Source organism: Chiloscyllium plagiosum, unplaced genomic scaffold (assembly GCF_037043375.1).
Source record: "Chiloscyllium plagiosum isolate Xiang-an unplaced genomic scaffold, Cpla_swu_hap1 HiC_scaffold_13, whole genome shotgun sequence".
NCBI classification, from domain to species: Eukaryota; Metazoa; Chordata; class Chondrichthyes; order Orectolobiformes; family Hemiscylliidae; genus Chiloscyllium; species Chiloscyllium plagiosum.
Window position 1 is genome coordinate 111140179 of NW_028270151.1, and position 21703 is coordinate 111161881.

Genomic DNA, 21703 nt, shown 5'->3' on the forward strand with positions numbered 1-21703 from the left:
TTCCCTATCTGTCACACACACTCGGGGACATTATGGGATTCCATATCTCTTACACACACTCGGGGATTCCCTTACGCTCGCACACACTCGCGGATTCCCTATCTCTCAGACACACTCGGGGACTCTCTGGGAATCTGTATGTCACACACACTCTGGGACACCCTGGAATTCCCTCACTCACACACTGGGATTCCCGACCTCTCACACAGTCTATGATTCCCTGGCTCACACATCCTAAGGGATTCCCACACACACTCTCTGGGATTCCCTCTCACACACGCACTCTGGGCTTCCACTCTCACACACACTCTGGGATTCCCTCTCCCTCACACACTCTGGGATTCCCTCTCTCACAAACACTCCGGGACACTCTGGGATTCCCTCACTCTCAAACACTCTGGGATTCTCTCACACGCACTCTGGGATTCTCTCTCTCACACACACTGCGGGACACTCTGGGATTCCCTATCTCTCACACACACTCGGGGATTCCCTTTCTCTCACACACCCTCGGGACTCTCTGGGATTCAATCACACACACTCGGGGACACCCTGCGATTCCCTATCTCTCACACACACTCGGTGACTCTCTGGGATTCCCTATTTCTCACACACACTCGGGGACACTCTGGGATTCCCTATCTCTCACACACACTCGGGGATACTCTGGGATTCCCTATCTCTCACATATACACGGGAACGCTCTGGAATTCCCTATCTCTCACATATACTCGGGAACTCTCTGGAATTCCCTATCTCTCACACACACTCAGGGATCCCCGATCTCACACACACACTCGGGGACTCTCTGGGATTCCCTATCTCTCACACACACTCGGGGACATTATGGGATTCCATATCTCTTACACACACTCGGGGATTCCCTTACGCTTGCACACACTCGCGGATTCCCTATCTCTCAGACACACTCGGGGACTCTCTGGCATTCCCTATCTCTCACACACACTCGAGATTCTCTGGGATTCAATCACACACACTCGGGGACACCCTGCGATTCCCTACCACTCACACACACTCGGGGTCACTATGGGAATCCCTATCTCTCACACACACTCGGTGACTCTCTGGGATTCCCTATTTCTCACACACACTCGGGGACTCTCTGGGATTCCCTATTTCTCACACACACTCGGGGCCACTCTGGGATTCCCTATCTCTCACATATACACGGGAACGCTCTGGAATTCCCTATCTCTCACATATACTTGGGAACTCTCTGGAATTCCCTATCTCTCACACACACTCAGGGATCGCCGATCTCACACACACACTCGGGGACTCTCTGGGATTCCCTATCTCTCACACACACTCGGGGACATTATGGGATTCCATATCTCTTACACACACTCGGGGATTCCCTTACGCTCGCACACACTCGCGGATTCCCTATCTCTCAGACACACCCGGGGACTCTCTGGCATTCCCTATCTCTCACACACACTCGAGACTCTCTGGGATTCAATCACACACACTCGGGGACACCCTGCGATTCCCTACCACTCACACACACTCGGGGTCACTATGGGAATCCCTATCTCTCACACACACTCGGTGACTCTCTGGGATTCCCTATTTCTCACACACACTCGGGAACTCTCTGGGATTCCCTATTTCTCACACAGACTCGGGGCCACTCTGGGATTCCCTATCTCTCACACACACTCGGGGACACTCTGGGATTCCCTATCTCTCACATATACACGGGAACGCTCTGGAATTCCCTATCTCTCACATATACTCGGGAACTCTCTGGAATTCCCTATCTCTCACACACACTCGGGGATCCCCGATCTCACACACACACTCGGGGACTCTCTGGGATTTCCTATCTCTCACATATACTCGGAAAATCTCTGGAATTCCCTATCTCTCACACATACTCGGGGTCTCTCTGGGATTCCCTATCTCTCACACACACTCCGGGACACGCTGGGATTCCCTAGCTCTCACACACTCGGGGACTGACTGGGTTTCTATCACACACACTTGTGGACACGCTTGGATTCCCTATCTCTCACACACACTGGGGGACTCTCTGGGATTCTGTATCTCACACACACTCGGGGACACTCCGGGATTCCCTGTATCTCACACACACTCCGGTATTCCCTGTATCTCACACACACTCCGGGATTCCCTCTATCTCACACACACTCCGGGATTCCCTATCTCTCACACACACTCGGGGAATCGCTGGGATTCCCTACCTCTCACACACACTCGGTAGCTCTCTGGGATTCCCTATCTCTCACACACACTCTGGGATTCACTATCTCTCACCCAGGCTCGGGGATTCCCTATCTCTCACCCAGACTCGGGGATTCCCTTACTCTCGCACTCTCTCGGGGATTCCCTATCTCTCACACGCGCACAGGGATTCCCTATCTCTCACACACACTCTGGGATTCCCTATCTCTCACACACACTCTGGGATTCACTATTTCTCACTCAGGCTGGGGATTCACTATCTCTCACCCAGAATCGGGGATTCCCTTTCTCTCGCACACACTCGGGGATTCCCTATCTCTCTCGCACACTCTGGGATTCCCTTTCTCTCGCACACACTCTTGGATTCCCTATCTCTCACACACACTCGGGGACTCTCTAGGATTCCCAATCTCTCACACACTCTCAGGGACTCTTTGGGATTCTATCACGCACACTCGGGGACTCTCTGCGATTCTATCACACACACTCGGGGACCCTCTGGCATTCCCTATCTCTCACGCACACTCGGGGACTCTCTGGGATTCCCTATTTCTCACACACACTCGGGGACTCTCTGGGATTCCCTATTTCTCACACACACTCGGGGACACTCTGGGATTCCCTATCTCTCACACACACTCGGGGACTCGCTGGGATTCCCAATCTCTCACACACACTCCGGGACACGCTGGGATTCCCTAGCTCTCACACACTCGGGGACTCACTGGGATTCTATCACGCACACTCGGGGACTTTCTGGGATTCCCTATCTCTCTCACACACTCGGCGAATCTCTGGGATTCTATCACACACACTCAGGGACACTCTGGGATTCCCTATCTCTCACACACACTCCGGGACACGCTGGGATTCCCTAGCTCTCACACACTCGGGGACTCACTGGGATTCTATCACGCACACTCGGGGACTTTCTGGGATTCCCTATCTCTCTCACACACTCGGCGAATCTCTGGGATTCTATCACACACAGTCGGGGACTCTCTGGGATTCCCAATCTCTCACACACACTCCGGGACACGCTGGGATTCCCTAGCTCTCACACACTCGGGGACTCACTGGGATTCTATCACGCACATTCGGGGACTTTCTGGGATTCCCTATCTCTCTCACACACTGGGGGACTCTCTGGGATTCTGTATCTCGCACACACTCGGGGACTCACTGGGATTCTATCACACACACTCGGGGACACTCGGGGATTCCCTATCTCTCACACACACTCTGGGATTCCCTATCGCTCACACACACTCGGGGACTCGCTGAGATTCCCTACCTCTCACACACACTCGGTAACTCTCTGGGATTCCCTATCTCTCACACACACTCTGGGATTCACTATTTCTCACTCAGGCTCGGGGATTCACTATCTCTCACCCAGAATCGGGGATTCCCTATCTCTCGCACACACTCGTTGATTCCCTTTCTCTCTCACACACTCTGGGATTCACTATCTCTCACACGCACTCGGGGACTCTCTTGGATTCCCTATCTCTCACACACACTCGGGGACACTCTGGGATTCCCTATCTCTCTCACACACGCGGCAATTCCCTATCTCTCACACTCGGGGACTCTCTAGCATTCCCAACCTCTCACACACACTCTGGGACTCTCTGGGATTCCCTATTTCTCACACACAACAGGGGACTCTCTGGGATTCCCTATCTCTCACACACACTCGGGGACACTCTGGGATTCCCTATCTCTCTCACACACTCGGGGACACTCTGGGATTCCCTATCTCTCACACACACTCGGGGACACTCTGGGATTCCCTATCTCTCACACACACTCGGGAACGCTCTGGAATTCCCTATCTCTCACACACATTCGGGGATCCCCTATCTCACACACACACTCGGGGACTCTCTGGGATTCCCTATCTCTCACAAAGACTCGGGAACTCGCTGGGATTCCCTATCTCTCACACACACTTGGTTACTCTCTGGGATTCCCTATCTCTCACACACACTCTGGGATTCCCTATCTCACACACACTCTGGGATTCCCTATATCTCACACACACTCTGGGATTCACTATCTCTCAGCCAGGCTCGGGGATTCACTATCTCTCAGCCCGACTCGGGGATTCCGTTTCTCTCGCACACACTCGGGGACTCTCTGCGATTCCCTATCTCTCACACATGTACTCGGGGACTCTCTGGGATTCCCTATCTCTCACACACACTCCAGGACACTCTGGGATTCCCTACCTCCATCACACACTCGGGGACTATCTGGGATTCTGCATCTCACACACACTCGGAGACTCACTGGGATTGTATCACACACACTCGGGGACACTCTGGGATACACTATCTCTGACACACACTCGGGGATTCCCTCTCACACACACTTGGGGTTTCCCTATATCTCACACACACTCAGGGAATCCCTATCTCTCACACACACTCAGGGACACTCTGGGATTCAATCACACACACTCTCACACACATTCGGGGACACTCTGGGATTCCCTATCTCTCACACACACTCGGGGACACTCTGGGATTCCCTATCTCTCACACACACTCAGGGCCAATCTGGGATTCTCTCTCACACACTCGGGGAATCTCTGGGGTCCCTATCTCTCAGACACAATCGGGGACTCTCTGGCATTCCCTATCTTTCACACACACGCGGGGACTATCTAGGATTCTATCACACACACTCGGGGACATTCTGGGATTCCCTACCTCTCACACACACTCGGTGACTCTCTGGGATTCCCTACCTCTCACACACACTCGGGGACACTCTGGGATTCCCTCCCACACTCCGGGACTCCCTGGGATACCCTATCAATCTCACATACTCTGGGATTCCCTATCTCTCACACACACAGTCGGGGATTCCCTATCTCTCACACACACTCGGGGATTCCCTATCTCTCACACACACTCGGGGACACTCTGGGATTCCCCATCTCTCACACACACTCGGGGACAGTCTGGGATTCTGTATCTCACACACACTCGGGGACTCTCTGGGATTTTATCACACACTCCGGGACTCTCTGGGATACCATATCTCTCACACACACTCTGGGATTCCCTATCTTTCACACACTCTCGGGAACTCTCTGGGATTCACTATCTCTCACCCAGGCTCTGCGATTCACGACCTCTCACCCAGACCCGGGGATTCCCTTTCTCTCGGACAAACTCGGGGATTCCCTTTCTCTCGCACACACTCGGGGGATTCCCTTTCTCTCGCAACACTCTGGGATTCCCTTTCTCTCGCACACGCTCTGGGATTCCCTTTCTCTCACATACATTCGGGGGCACTCTGGGATTCCCTATCTCTCACACACACTCGGGGACACTCTGGGATTCCCTATATCTCACACACACACCGGGACACTCTGGGATTCCCTATCTCTCACACACACTCGGGGATTCCCTATCTCTCACACACACTCGGGGATTCACTATCTCTCACCCAGGCTCTGGGATTCACTATCTCTCACCCAGAGTCGGGGATTCCCTTTCTCTCACACACTTGGGGATTGCCTTTCTCTCGCACACACTCGGGGATTCCCTGTCTCTCAGACACACTCGCGGTCTCTCTGTCATTCCCTATCTCTCACACACACTCGAGACTCTGTGGGATTCAATCACATACACTCGGGGATACCCTGGGATTCCCTACCACTCACACACACTCGGGGTCACTATGGGATTCTCTCACACACACTCGGGGACAGTCTGGGATTCCCTACCTCTCACACAAACTTGGGGACTCTTTGGGATTCTGTATCTCACACACACTCGGCGACTCTCTGGGATTCTGTATCTCTCACAAACTCGGGGACTCTCTGGGATTCTATCACACACTCCGGGACTCCCTGGGATACCCTATCAATCTCACATACTCTGGGATTCCCTATCTCTCACACACTCGGGGATTTCCTATCGCTCACACACACTCGGGGACAGTCTGGGATTCTGTATCTCACACACACTCGGGGACTCTCTGGGATTTTATCACACACTTCGGGACTCTCTGGGCTACCCTATCTCTCACACACACTCTGGGATTCACTATCTCTCACCCAGGCTCTGGGATTCACAATCTCTCACCCACCCTGGCATTCCCTTTCTCTCGCACACACTCGGGGATTCCCTTTTTCTCGCACACACTCGGGGGATTCCCTTTCTCTCGCACACACTCTGGGATTCCCTTTCTCGCGCACACACTCCTTGATTCCCTTTCTCTCGCACACACTCCTGGATTCCCTATCTCTCACACGCACTCTGGGATTCCCTATCTCTCACACACATTCGGGGACACTCTGGGATTCCCTATCTCTCACACACATTCGGGGACACTCTGGGATTCCCTATCTCTCACACACACTCGGGGATTCCCTATCTCTCAACCAGACTCGGGGATTCCCTATCTCTCACACACTCTCGGGGATTCCCTATCTCTCACACACTCACGGGGATTCCCTATCTCTCACACACATTCGGGGACACTCTGGGATTCCCTATCTCTCACACACATTCGGGGATTCCCTATCTCTCACACACATTCGGGGATTCCCCATCTCTCACACACACTCGGGGATTCCCTATCTCTCAACCAGACTCGGGGATTCCCTATCTCTCACACACTCTCGGGGATTCCCTATCTCTCACACACTCTCGGGGATTCCCTATCTCTCACACACTCTCGGGGATTCCCTATCTCTCACACACTCTCGGGGATTCCCTATCTCTCACACACTCTCTGGGATTCCCTATCTCTCACACACTCTCTGGAATTCCCTATCTCTCACACACTCTCTGGGATTCCCTATCTCTCACATATACTCGGGGCCTCTCTACGATTCCCTATCTCTCACACACACTCCGGGACATTCTGGGATTCCCTATCTGTCACACACTCGGGGACTCACTGGGATTCTATCACACACATTTGGTGACACTCTGGGATTGCCTTTCTCACACACACACTCGGGGACTCCCTCGGATTCACTATCTCTCTCACACACTCAGGGACTCTCTGTGATTCTATCACACACACTCGGGTACACTCTGGGATTCCCTAACTCTCACATATTCTCGGGAACTTTCTGGAATTCCCTATCTCTCACACACACTCGGGGACTCTCTGGGATTCCCTATCTCTCACACACACTCCGGGACTCTCTGGGATTCCCTATCTCTCGCACACACGCCGGGACTCTCTGGGATTCCCTATCTCTCACACATACTTGGGGACACTCTGGGTTTCCCTATCTCTCACACACACTCGGGGACAGTCTGGGATTCTGTATCTCTCACAAACTCGGGGATTCTCTGGGATTTTATCACACACTCCGGGACTCTCTGGGACACCCTATCTCTCACACACACTCAGGGATTCAGTATCTCTCACCCAGGCTCTGGGATTCACTATCTCTCACCCAGACCCGGGTATTCCCTTTCTCTCGCTCACACTCGGGGGATTCCCATTCTCTCGCACAAACTCTGGGATTCCCTTTCTCGCGCACACACTCTGGGATTCCCTTTTTCTCACACACACTCTGGGATTCCCTTTTTCTCGCACACACTCTGGGATTCCCTATCTCTCACACACACTCGGGGACACTCTGGGATTCCCTATCTCTCACACACACTCGGGGACTCTCTAGGATTCCCAATCTCTCACACACACTCAGAATCCCAGAGAGTCCCTGAGTGTGTGTGAGAGATTGGGAATCCTAGAGAGTCCCTATCACACAGACTCCGAGACACTCTGGGATTCCCTATCTCTCACACACACTCGGGGATTCTCTATCTCTCACACACAGTCTGGGATTCACTATCTCTCACCCTGGTTCTGGGATTCACTATCTCTCACCCAGGTTCTGGGATTCACTATCTCTCAAGAGACTGGGGGATTCCCTTTCTCTCGCACACTCGGGGATACCCTTTCTCTCGCACGCACTCGGGGATTCCCTGTCTCTCAGACGCACTCGCGGACACTCTGACATTCCTTATCTCTTACACACACTCGAGACTCTCTGGGATTCAATCACACACACTCGGGGTCACTGTGGGATTCCCTATCTATCACACACACTCGGGGCCTCTCTGGGATTCCCTATCTCTCACACACACTCGGGGACTCTCTGGGATTCTATCACACACACTCGGGGACATTCTGAGATTCCCTACCTCTCTCACACACGCTTGGATTCCCTATCTCTCACACTCGGGGACTCTATGGGAGTCCCTATCTCTCATGCACACTCGGGAACTCTCTGGGATTCCCTATCTCTCAGACACACTCGGGGACTCTCTGGGATTCCCTATTTCTCACACACACTCGGGGACTCTCTGGAATTCCCTATCTCTCACACACACTCGGGGATTCCCTATCTCTCACACACACTCGGGGACTCTCTGGGATTCCCTACCTCACAGACACACTCCGGGACACTCTGGGATTCCCTATCTCTCTCACACACGCGGGGACTCTCTGGGATTCTATCACACACACTCGTGGAAACCGTGGGATTTCCTATCTCTCACACACACTCCGGGACACTCTGGGATTCCCTATCTCTCACACACTTGGGGACTCTCTCGGATTCCCTATCTCTCACACACACTCGGGGACTCTCGGGGATTCCCTATCTCTCTCACACACTCGGGGACTCTCTCGGATTCTATCACACACACTCGGGGACACTCTGTGATTCACTAACTCTCACACACACTCGGGGATTCCCTATCTCTCACACACACTCTGGGATTCACTATCTCTCACCCAGGCTCTGGGATTCACTATCTCTCAAGAGACTCGGGGATTCCCTGCCTCTCAGACACACTCGCGGACTCTTTGGCATTCCCTATCTCTCACACACACTCGGGGACTCTCTGGGATTCTCTCACACACACTCGGGGACAGTCTGGGATTCCCTACCTCTCACACAAACTTGGGGACTCTTTGGGATTCTGTATCTCACACACACTCGGCGACTCTCTGGGATTCTGTATCTCTCACAAACTCGGGGACTCTCTGGGATTCTATCACACACTCCGGGACTCCCTGGGATACCCTATCAATCTCACATACTCTGGGATTCCCTATCTCTCACACACTCGGGGATTCCCTATCGCTCACACACACTCGGGGACAGTCTGGGATTCTGTATCTCACACACACTCGTGGACTCTCTGGGATTTTATCACACACTTCGGGACTCTCTGGGATACCCTATCTCTCACACACACTCTGGGATTCACTATCTCTCACCCAGGCTCTGGGATTCACAATCTCTCACCCACCCTGGCATTCCCCTTCTCTCGCACACACTCGGGGATTCCCTTTTTCTCGCACACACTCGGGGGATTCCCTTTCTCTCGCACACACTCTGGGATTCCCTTTCTCGCGCACACACTCCTGGATTCCCTATCTCTCACACGCACTCTGGGATTCCCTATCTCTCACACGCACTCTGGGATTCCCTATCTCTCACACACATTCGGGGACACTCTGGGATTCCCTATCTCTCACACACATTCGGGGACACTCTGGGAGTCCCTATCTCTCACACATACTCCGGGACACTCTGGGATTCCCTATCTCTCACACACACTCGGGGATTCCCTATCTCTCACACACACTCGGGGATTCCCAGCTCTCAACCAGACTCGGGGATTCCCTATCTCTCACACACTCTCGGGGATTCCCTATCTCTCACACACTCTCGGGGATTCCCTCTCTCTCACATATACTCGGGGTCTCTCTGGAATTCCCTATCACTCACACACACTCGGGGACTCTCTACGATTCCCTATCTCTCACACACACTCCGGGACACTCTGGGATTCCCTATCTGTCACACACTCGGGGACTCACCGGGATTCTATCACACACATTTGGTGACACTCTGGGATTGCCTTTCTCAATTACACACTCGGGGACTCTCTCGGATTGACTATCTCTCTCACACACTCAGGGACTCTCTGTGATTCTATCACACACACTCGGGTACACTCTGGGATTCCCTAACTCTCACATATTCTCGGGAACTTTCTGGAATTCCCTATCTCTCACACACACTCCGGGACTCTCTGGGATTCCCTATCTCTCGCACACACGCCGGGACTCTCTGGGATTCCCTATCTCTCACACATACTTGGGGACACTCTGGGTTTCCCTATCTCTCACACACACTCGGGGACACTCTGGGACTCCCCATCTCTCACACACACTCGGGGATTCGCTATCTCTCACACATGCTCGGGTCAGTCCGGGATTCCCTATCTCGCACACACTCTCGGGGACACTCCGGGATTCCCTATCTCTGACACACTCGGGGACACTCAGGGATTCCCTATCTCTCACACACACTCGGGAACTCTCTGGGACTCCCCATCTCTCACACACACTCGGGGATTCGCTATCTCTCACACATGCTCGGGTCAGTCCGGGATTCCCTATCTCGCACACACTCTCGGGGACACTCCGGGATTCCCTATCTCTGACACACTCGGGGACACTCTGGGATTCACTATCTCTCACACACTCTCGAGGACACTCTGGGATTCCCTATCTCTCACACACACTCGGGGACACTCTGGGATTCCCTATCTCTGACACACTCGGGGACACTCAGGGATTCCCTATCTCGCACACACTCTCGGGGACACTCCGGGATTCCCTATCTCTCACGCACACTCGGGGACACTCCGGGATTCTCTATATCTCACACACTCTCGGGGACACTCCGGGATTCCCTATCTCTTACACACTCTCGAGGACACTCTGGGATTCCCTATCTCTCACAGACACTCGGGGACTCTCTGGGATTCCCTATCTCTCACACACTCTCGACAACACTCTGGGATTCACTATCTCTCACACACTCTCGAGGACACTCTGGGATTCCCTATCTCTCACACACACTCGGGGACACTCTGGGATTCCCTATCTCTGACACACTCGGGGACACTCAGGGATTCCCTATCTCTCACACACACTCGGGAACTCTCTGCGAATCCCTAACTCTCACGCACACTCGGGCACACTCTGGGATTCCCTATCTCTGACACACTCGGGGACACTCAGGGATTCCCTATCTCTCACACACACTCGGGGACTCTCTGGGATTCCCTATCTCTCACGCACACTCGGGAACTCTCTGCGAATCCCTAACTCTCACGCACACTCGGGCACACTCTGGGATTCCCTATCTCTCACACACACTCGGGGATTCCCTATCTCTCTCACACACACTCGGTTACACTCCGGGATTCCCTATCTCTCACACAGTCGGGGACACTCCTGGATTCCCTAACTCTCACACACACTCGGGGACACTCTGGGATTCCCTATCTCTCACACACACTCGGGGACATTCTGGGATTCCCTATCTCTCTCACACACTCGGGAACTCTCTGAAATTCCCTATCTCTCACGCACAGTCGGGAACTCTCTGGGAATCCCTAACACTCACGCACACTCGGGGACATTCTGGGATTCCCTATCTCTCACACACACTCGGGGATTCTCTGGGAATCCCTAACACTCACACACACTTGGGGACACTCCGGGATTCTCGATCTCTCACACACTCTCGGGGACACTTCAGGATTCCCTATCTCTCACACACTCTCGGGGACACTTCAGGATTCCCTATCTCTCACACACTCTCGGGGACCCTCCAGGATTCCCTATCTCTCGCACACACTCGGGGACACTCTGGGATTCCCAATCTCTTATTCAACTTCGGGGATTCCATATCTCTCACACCCACTCGGCGACTCTCTGGGAATCCCTATCTCTCACGCACACTCGGGAACTCTCTGGGAATCCCTAACTCTCACGCAGACTCGGGGACACTCTGGGATTCCCTATCTCTCACACACAATCGGGGATTCGCTATCTCTCACACACATTCGGGTAACTCCGGGATTCCCTATCTCTCACACGCACTCGGGGACACTCTGGGATTCCCTATCTCTGACACACTCGGGGACACTCAGGGATTCCCTATCTCTGACACACTCGGGGACACTCAGGGATTCCCTATCTCTGACACACTCGGGGACACTCAGGGATTCCCTATTTCTGACACACTCGGGGACACTCAGGGATTCCCTATCTCTCACGCACACTCGGGAACTCTCTGGGAATCCCTAACTCTCACGCACACTCGGGGACACTCTGGGATTCCCTATCTCTCACACACACTCGGGGACTCTCTGGGACTCCCCATCTCTCACACACACTCGGGGATTCACTATCTCTCACACATGCTCGGGTCACTCCGGGATTCCCTATCTCGCACACACTCTCGGGGACACTCCGGGATTCCCTATCTCTCACACACTCTCGGGGACCCTCCAGGATTCCCTATCTCTCACACACTCTCGGGGACCCTCCAGGATTCCCTATCTCTCACACATACTAGGGGACACTCGGATTCCGAATCTCTTACTCACCCTCGGGGATTCCGTATCTCTCACACACACTCGGGGACTCTCTGGGATTCCCTATCTCTCACACACACTCGGGAACTCTCTGCGAATCCCTAACTCTCACGCATACTCGGGCACACTCTGGGATTCCCTATCTCTCACACACACTCGGGGATTCCCTATCTCTCTCACACACACTCGGGGACTCTCTGGGATTCCCTATCTCTCAAGCACTCTCGGGAACTCTCTGGGAATCCCTAACTCTCACGCACACTCGGGCACACTCTGGGATTCCCTATCTCTCACACACACTCGGGGATTCCCTATCTCTCTCACACACACTCGGTTACACTCCGGGATTCCCTATCTCTCACACAGTCGGGGACACTCCTGGATTCCCTAACTCTCACACACACTCGGGGACACTCTGGGATTCCCTATCTCTCACACACACTCGGGGACATTCTGGGATTCCCTATCTCTGACACACTGGGGACACTCTGGGATTCCCTATCTCTCACACACACTCGGGAACTCTCTGAAATTCCCTATCTCTCACGCACACTCGGGGACACTCCTGGATTCCCTGACTCTCACACACACTCGGGGACACTCTGGGATTCCCTATCTCTCACACACACTCGGGTATATTCTGGGATTCCCTATCTCTGACACACTGGGGACACTCCGGGATTCCCTATCTCTCACACACTCTCGGGGACACTCCGGGTTTCCCTATCTCTCACGCACACTCGGGGACACTCTGGGATTCCCTATGTCTCTCACACACTCGGGGACAGTCTGGGATTCCCAATCTCTTACTCAACTTCGGGGATTCCATATCTCTCACACACACTCGGGAACTCTCTGTAATTCCCTATCTCTCACACACTCTCCGGGACACTCTGGGATTCCCGATCTCTCACACCCACTCGGCGACTCTCTGGGAATCCCTATCTCTCACGCACACTCGGGAACTCTCTGGGAATCCCTAACTCTCACGCAGACTCGGGGACACTCTGGGATTCCCTATCTCTCACACACTCTCGGGGACACTCCGGGATTCCCTATCTCTCAGGCACACTCGGGGACACTCTGGGATTCCCTATCTCTCAAACACACTCGGGGACAATCTGGGATTCCCTATCTCTCACACACTCCCGGGGACACTCCGGGATTCCCTATCTCTCAGAGACTCTTGGGGACATTCCGGGATTCCCTATCTCTCACACACTCTCGGGGACACTCCGGGATTCCCTATCTCTCACACACTCTCGGGGACACTCCGGGATTCTCTATATGTCACACACTCTCGGGGACACTCCGGGCTTCTCTATATCTCACACACTGTCGGGGAAACTCCGGGATTCCCTATCTCTCACACACTCTCGGGGACCCTCCGGGATTCCCTATCTCTTACATATACTCGGGGACACTCTGGGATTCCCAATCTCTTTCTCACCCTCGGGGATTCCGTATCTCTCACACACACTCGGGGACTCTCTGGGATTCCCTATCTCTTACACACTCTCGAGGACACTCTGGGATTCCCTATCTCTCACACACACTCAGGGACTCTCTGGGATTCCCTATCTCTCACACGCACTCGGGGACACTCAGGGATTCCCTACCTCTCACACGCACTCGGGGACACTCTGGGATTCCCTATCTCTGACACATTCGGGGACACTCTGGGATTCCCTATCTCTGACACACTCGGGGACAATCTGGGATTCCCTATCTCTGACACACTCGGGGACACTCTGGGATTCCCTATCTCTCACACACAGTCGGGAACTCTCTGGGAATCCCTAACTCTCACGCACACACGGGGACACTCTGGGATTCCCTATCTCTCACACACTCTCGGGGATCCCTATCTCTCCGAGACACTCGGGGACTCTCTGGGATTCCCTATCTCTCACCCACATTCTGGGATTCCCTATCTCTCGCACACACTCGGGGACTCTCTGGGATTCCCTATCTCTTGCGCACACTCGGGGACTCTCTGGGAATCCCTAACTCTCGCGCACACTCGGGCGCTCTCTGGGAATCCCTAACTCTCGCGCACACTCGGGGACTCTCTGGGAATCCCTAACTCTCGGGGACTCTCTGGGAATCCCTAACTCTCGCGCACACTCGGGGAATCCCTATCTCTCACCCACACTCGGGGATTCCCTATCTCTCACCCACACTCGGGGATTCCCTATCTCTCACCCACACTCGGGGATTCCCTATCTCTCACCCACACTCGGGGATTCCCTATCTCTCACCCACACTCGGGGATTCCCTATCTCTCACCCACACTCGGGGATTTCCTATCTCTCACCCACATTCTGGGATTCCCTATCTCTCACCCACATTCTGGGATTCCCTATCTCTCAGAGACACTCGGGGAGTCTCTGGGATTCCCTATCTCTCGGGGAGTCTCTGGGATTCCCTATCTCTCGGGGAGTCTCTGGGATTCCCTATCTCTCGGGGAGTCTCTGGGATTCCCTATCTCTCACGCACACTCGGGGATTCCCTATCTCTCTCACCCACTCGGAAACTCTCTGGGATTTCCTATCTGTCAGAGACACTCGGGGACCCTCTGGAAATCCATATCTCTCACGCACACTCGGGGACTCTCTGGGATTTCCTCTCTCACACACACTCTGGGATTCCCTCTCTCACACACACTCTAGGACTCACTGGGATTCCCTTTCTCTCTCATACTCTGGTATCCCCTCTCTGACACACTCTGGGACTCACACACACACACACTCTGGGACTCTCGCTCTCTTTCTCTCGCTCTCTCTCTCACACACACACGGACTCTCACACACACACAGGGACTCTCTCTCTCACACACACACACAGGGACTCTCTCTCTCTCTCACACACACACACACACACACACACACAGGGACTCTCTCACTCTCACACACACACTCTTGGACTCTCTCTCTCTCACACACACACACACTCTTGGACTCTCTCTCTCACACACACACACACTCTTGGACTCTCACACACACACTCTTGGACTCTCAAACACACACTCTTGGACTCTCTCTCACACACACTCTTGGACTCTCTCTCACACACACACACTTGGACTCACACACACACTCTTGGACTCACACAGACACACTACACTGGGTCTCAGGGATTCTCTCTCTCTCACACACACTGGGACTCTCACAGACACACTACGCTGGGTCTCACGGATTCACACACACACACACACACACACACACACTCTCTGGGACACTCTCACATCATCTGGGACTCTCTGGGATTCCCTCTCACAAACTCTTGGACTCCCTCTGCCACTTTCTGGGGCTCTCTTACACTCTGGCACAGCCTGGGACTCTCTCACACACACCCTGAGATACTGTTCCACACTCACGGATTCTCTGGGATTCCCTTACACACTCTGGCACACTCAGAGATTCTCTCATACACTCGGGGCTTCCGTTACAGACTCTGGGACTCTCTCTCACTCACTGTGGGATTCTGTTTCACATTCTGGGATTCCCTTCACACACTCTGGGATACTGGGACTCTCTCACACCCCCTGGGACACTCTCAAATTCTTTCACACACTCAAGTATCCCAAACACACTTTGGGACAATCTGGGATTCCGTTACGCAATCTGGGACACTGGGACCCTCTCCCACACACTCTCGGTACACAGTCTGGGACACACTGGGATTCTTTCACCAACTCTGGGACACTGTGGGACTCTCTCTGACACTCTTGGACGCTCTGGGATTGCCTCACAGACTCTGGGATTCCATTACACTCTGGGTCACCCTGGGACGCTCTCTCTTGCGCGCTGACACCCTGGTACACGCTCTTGCACGCGCGCACACACTGGGATGCTCTCTCTCTAGCGCGCGTGCACATACCCTGGGATATTCTGTGATTCTCTCACAAACCATGGGGCTCTCTCACGCACTCAGAGTGGTGGCAACGGTGTTGGGGCAATGGGTTTGGGGGCAAAGGAGCTGGATGGGGTGGGGTGGAATGGCGTTGCACGGGGTTGGGGGAAGGGCGTTGCACGGCGTTGGGGGGGAGAAACGGCGTTGCACGGGGTTGGGGAGGAGAAACGGCGATGCACGGGGTTGGGGGGGAGAAACGGCGTTGCACGGGGTTGGGGGGGAGAAACGGCGTTGCACGGGGTTGGGGGGGAGAAACGGCGTTGCACGGGGTTGGGGGGGAGAAACGGCGTTGCTCAGGGTTGGGGGGGAGGAACGGCGTTGCTCGGGGTTGGGGGAGAACGGCGTCGCACGGGGTTGGGGGAGAACGGAGTCGCACGGGGTTGGGGGAGAACGGCGTCGCACGGGGTTGGGGGAGAACGGAGTCGCACGGGGTTGGGGGAGAACGGAGTCGCACGGGGTTGGGGGAGAACGGAGTCGCACGGGGTTGGGGGAGAACGGAGTCGCACGGGGTTGGGGGAGAACGGAGTCGCACGGGGTTGGGGGAGAACGGAGTCGCACGGGGTTGGGGGAGAACGGAGTCGCACGGGGTTGGGGGAGAACGGAGTCGCACGGGGTTGGGGGAGAACGGAGTCGCACGGGGTTGGGGGAGAACGGAGTTGCACGGGGTTGGGGGAGAACGGAGTCGCACGGGGTTAGGGGAACGGCGTCGCACGGGGATGGGGTGAACGGCGTCGCACGGGGATGGGTGGAATGTGGATGGGGGAATGGCGATGCACAGGGTTGGGGGGGTCGGCGATGCACGGGGATGGGGGAAACGGCGTCGCACGGGGTTGGGGGAAAACGGCGTCGCACGGGGTTGGGGGAAACGGCGTCGCACGGGGTTGGGGGAAACGGCGTCGCACGGGGTTGGGGGAAACGGCGTCGCACGGGGTTGGGGGGAATGGCGTTGCACGGGGTTTGGGGGGAATGGCGTTGCACGGGGTTTGGGGGAACGGGATTGGGGGAACGTCGTCGCACAGTGTTGGGGGATGGGGATCGGGGAACGGCGTTGTACGGGGTTGTGGGGAACAGGGTTGGGGGAGCAGCCTTGCACGGTGTTGGCGGGGTGGGGGGACAGGGTTTGGGGAATGGCATTGCATGGGGTTGGAGGGGAACTGTGTTGCACGGGATTGGGGGACGGGTTTGGGGGAACGACGTTGCACAGTGTTGGGGAATGGGGTTGGGGGAACGGCATTGCACGGGGTTGGGGATACGGCGTTGCACGGGGTTGGGGAGAATGGCATTGCACAGGGTGGGGGAAAAGCGTTGCACGGGTGGGGGGAAACGGCGTTGCACGGGGTGGGGCGGAACAGTATTGCACGGGGTGGGGGGGACGGGGTTGGGGCGAACGGAATTGGGGGAGAACAGAGTTGCACGTGGTGGAGGGAACGGCATTACAGGGTGTTGGGGGGAACAGGGTTGGGGGAGCAGCCTTGCACGGTTTTGGCGGGACGGGGTTGGGGGCACGCGGTTGCACGGGGTGGGGGGACAGGGTTTGGGGAACGGCATTGCACGGGGTTGGGGGACGGGTTTGGGGGGAAAGGCATTGCACGGCGTTGGGGGGAACGGCGTTGCACAGGATTGGGAGAACGCCATTGCACGTGGATGGGGGAAACGGTGTTGCACAGGGTTGGAGGGATGGGGTTGGGGGAACGGCGTTGTACGGGGTTGTGGGGAACAGGGTTGGGGGAGCAGCCTTGCACGGTGTTGGCGGGACGGGGTTGGGGGACGGTTTGGGGGAACGTCGTTGCACAGTGTTGGGGGACGGGGTTGGGGGAACGGCGTTGGACGGGTTTGGGGGGGAATGGAGTTGCACGGAGTTGGGGGATGGGGTTGGGGGGGATGGCATTGCACGGAGTGGGGGGAAAAGCGTTGCACGGGGTGGGGGGGACGGCATTGAATGGGGTGGGGGGACTGCGTTTCATGGGGTGGAGGGGACGGCGTTGGGGACGAACAGCGTTGGGGGAGAACAGTATTGCATGTGGTGCGGGGGAATGGCGTTGCATGGGTTTGATGGGACAGAGTTGGGGGGGAGCGGCCTTGCATGGGGTTGGGGGGACAGAGTTAGGGGAACGGCATTGCATGGGGATGGGGGACAGGATGGGGGGGAATGGGTTGGGGGAACGGGTTTGCACGGCGTGGGGGGACAGGTATGGGGGGACAGGGTTGGAGGGAACGGCGTTGCACGGGGTTGGGGACGGGTTTTGTGGGAATGGCATTGCGGGAAAACCGCGTTGCATGGGGTTGGGGGAACGGCGTTGCACGGGGTTGGGGGACAGGGTTGGGAACAGCGTTGCACGGGGTTGGTGGGATGGGGTTGGGGGAGCGGGTTTGCACGGGGTGGGGGGACAGGGTTGGGGGGAATGGCGTTGCACAGGGTTGGGGGAACGGAGTTGGAGGAGGTTGGGGGGGAACTGTGTTGCACGCGTTTGGGGGGACGGGGTTGGGGGGAACGGTATTGCACAGGATTGGGGGAGCGGTGTCGCACGGGGTTGGAGGGGAACGGCGTCGCACGGGGTTGGGGGAATGGCGTGGCATGGGGTTGGGGAGAAGGTGTTGCACGGGGATGGGCGGAATGTGGATGGGGGGTCGGCGATGCACGGGGTTGGGGGGAACGGCGCCGCACGGGGTTGGGGGGAACGACGCCGCACGGGGTTGGGGGGAACGACGCCGCACGGGGTTGGGGGGAACGACGCCGCACGGGGTTGGGGGGAACGACGCCGCACGGGGTTGTGGGGAACGGCGTCGCACGGGGTTGCGGGGTACTGCATTGCACGGCGTTGGGGGGACGGTGTTGCACAGGTATATGGGGAATGTGGTTGGGGGAATGGCGATGCACAGGGTTGGGCAGAGCGGTATTGCATGGGGTTGGGGGGACAGCGTTGCACAGGGTTGGGGGAACAGTGTTGCACGGGGTTGCAGGGACAGTGTTGCACGGGGTTGGGGGGATGTGGTTGGAGGGAATGGTGATGCATGGGGTTTGGGGGAACGGCATTGTGGGGGTACGACGTTGCACGGGGTTAGGGGGAACGGCGTTGGGGAAACGGTGTTGCACGGGGTTGGGTGGAACGGCATTGCGCGGGATTGGGGGAACGGCGTTGCATGGGATTGGGGGGAACGGCGTTGCATGGGATTGGGGGGAACGGCGTTGCACGGGATTAGGGGGAACGGCGTTGCACGGCGTTGGGGGAACGGCGTTGCACGGGGTTGGGGGGGAACAGTGTTGCATGGGGTTGGGGGAAACGGCGTTGCACGGGATTAGGGGGAACGGCGTTGCACGGGATTGGGGGAACGGCGTTGCACGGGGTTGGGGGGAACAGTGTTGCATGGGGTTGGGGGAAACGGCGTTGCACGGGATTAGGGGGAACGGCGTTGCACGGGTTTGGGGGAACGGCGTTGCACGGGGTTGGGGGGAATGGCATTGCATGGGTTTGGGAGCAATGGCATTGCACGGTGTTGGGGGGATGGGGATGGGGAAGGGTTTGGGGGGAAACGGGGTTGCACGGGGTTGGGCGAACAATGTTGCATGGGGTTGGGGGGGATGGCGTTGCACGGGGTTGGGGGGATGGGGATGGGGATGGGGATGGCGTGGGACGGGTTTGGGGAGAAACAGCGTTGCACGGGATTGGGGAGAAACAGCGTTGCACGGGGTTGGGGGAACGGCGTTGCATGGGGTTGGGGGGACGGAATTGCACGGGGTTGGGGTGAACGGCGTTGCACAGAGTTGGGGGAAAAGGCGTTGCATGGGGTTGGGGGAACGGCGTTGCACTGGGTTGTGGGGGTGGTGTTGCACGGGGTTGAGGGGAACGGGGTTGTGTGGCGGGAAACGGCATTGCACAGGGTTGGGTGAAACGGTGTTGCACGGTGTTGTGGGGACGGCGTTGCACAGGTTTGGGGGATGTGGTTGGGGTAATGGTGATGCACGGGGTTGGGGGGTCGGAGTTGGGGGAATGGTATTGGGGGGTAGGGGGTTGCACGGGGTTTGGGGAACGGCATTGGGAGAACGGCGTTGCACCGGGTTGGGGGAATGGCGTTGCACGGGTTTGGGGGGAACGGCATTGGGGGTACGGCGTTGCACGAGATTGGGGGGGACGAAAGGCGTTGTACGGGGTTCGGGGAAACGGTGTTGCACGGGGTTAGGGGCTCGGGGTTGGGGGGAACGGCGTTGCACGGGGTTGAGGGGGAACGGCATAACACGGTTTTGGGGGGATGGGGATGGGGGAACGGCGTGGGAAGGGTTTGGGGGGAATTGCGTTGCACGGGGTTGCGGGCGAACGGCGTTGGGGGGAACAGTGTTGCACCGGGTGGGGGGGGAACGGTGTTACATGTGGTGGGGGGAAACGGTGTTGTATGGGGTTGGGGGGAACGGCGTCGCACTGGGTTGTGGGGGCGGTGTTGCACGGTGTTGGGGCAATGGCGTTGCACGATGTTGGGTGACAGGCTTGGGAGGAACGGCATTGCACGGGGTTGGGGGGAGGGTTTTACACAGGGTTGGAGGGATGTGGTTGGAGGGAATGGTGATGCACGGGGTTGGGGGGAATGGCATTGGGGTGTACGGCGTTGCACGGGGTTGGGAGGACGGGGTTGGGGGGACCGGCATTGGGGGGAACGGCGTTGCACGGGATTGAAGGGAACGGCATTGCACGGGGTTGGGGGACAGGGTTGGGGTGAACGGTGTTGCACGGGGTTGGGGGGACGGGGTTGGGGGGAACGGCGTTGTACGGCTTGGGGGACAGGGTTGGGGGGAACGGCGTTGTACGGGGTTGGGGGACAGGGTTGGGGAAAGGCGTTGTATGGGGTTGGGGGACAGGGTTGGGGGGAACGGCGTTGTATGGGGTTGGGGGACAGGATTGGGGGGAATGGCGTTGTACGGGGTTGGGGGACAGGGTTGGGGGAAAGGCGTTGTATGGGGTTGGGGGACAGGTTTGGGGGGAGCGGCGTTGTATGGGGTTGGGGGACAGGGTTGGGGGGGAACGGCATTGTACGGGGTTGGGGGACAGGGCTGGGGGGAAAGGCGTTGGGGGGAACGTGCGTTGAACGGGGTTGGGGGGACGGGATTGGGGAAA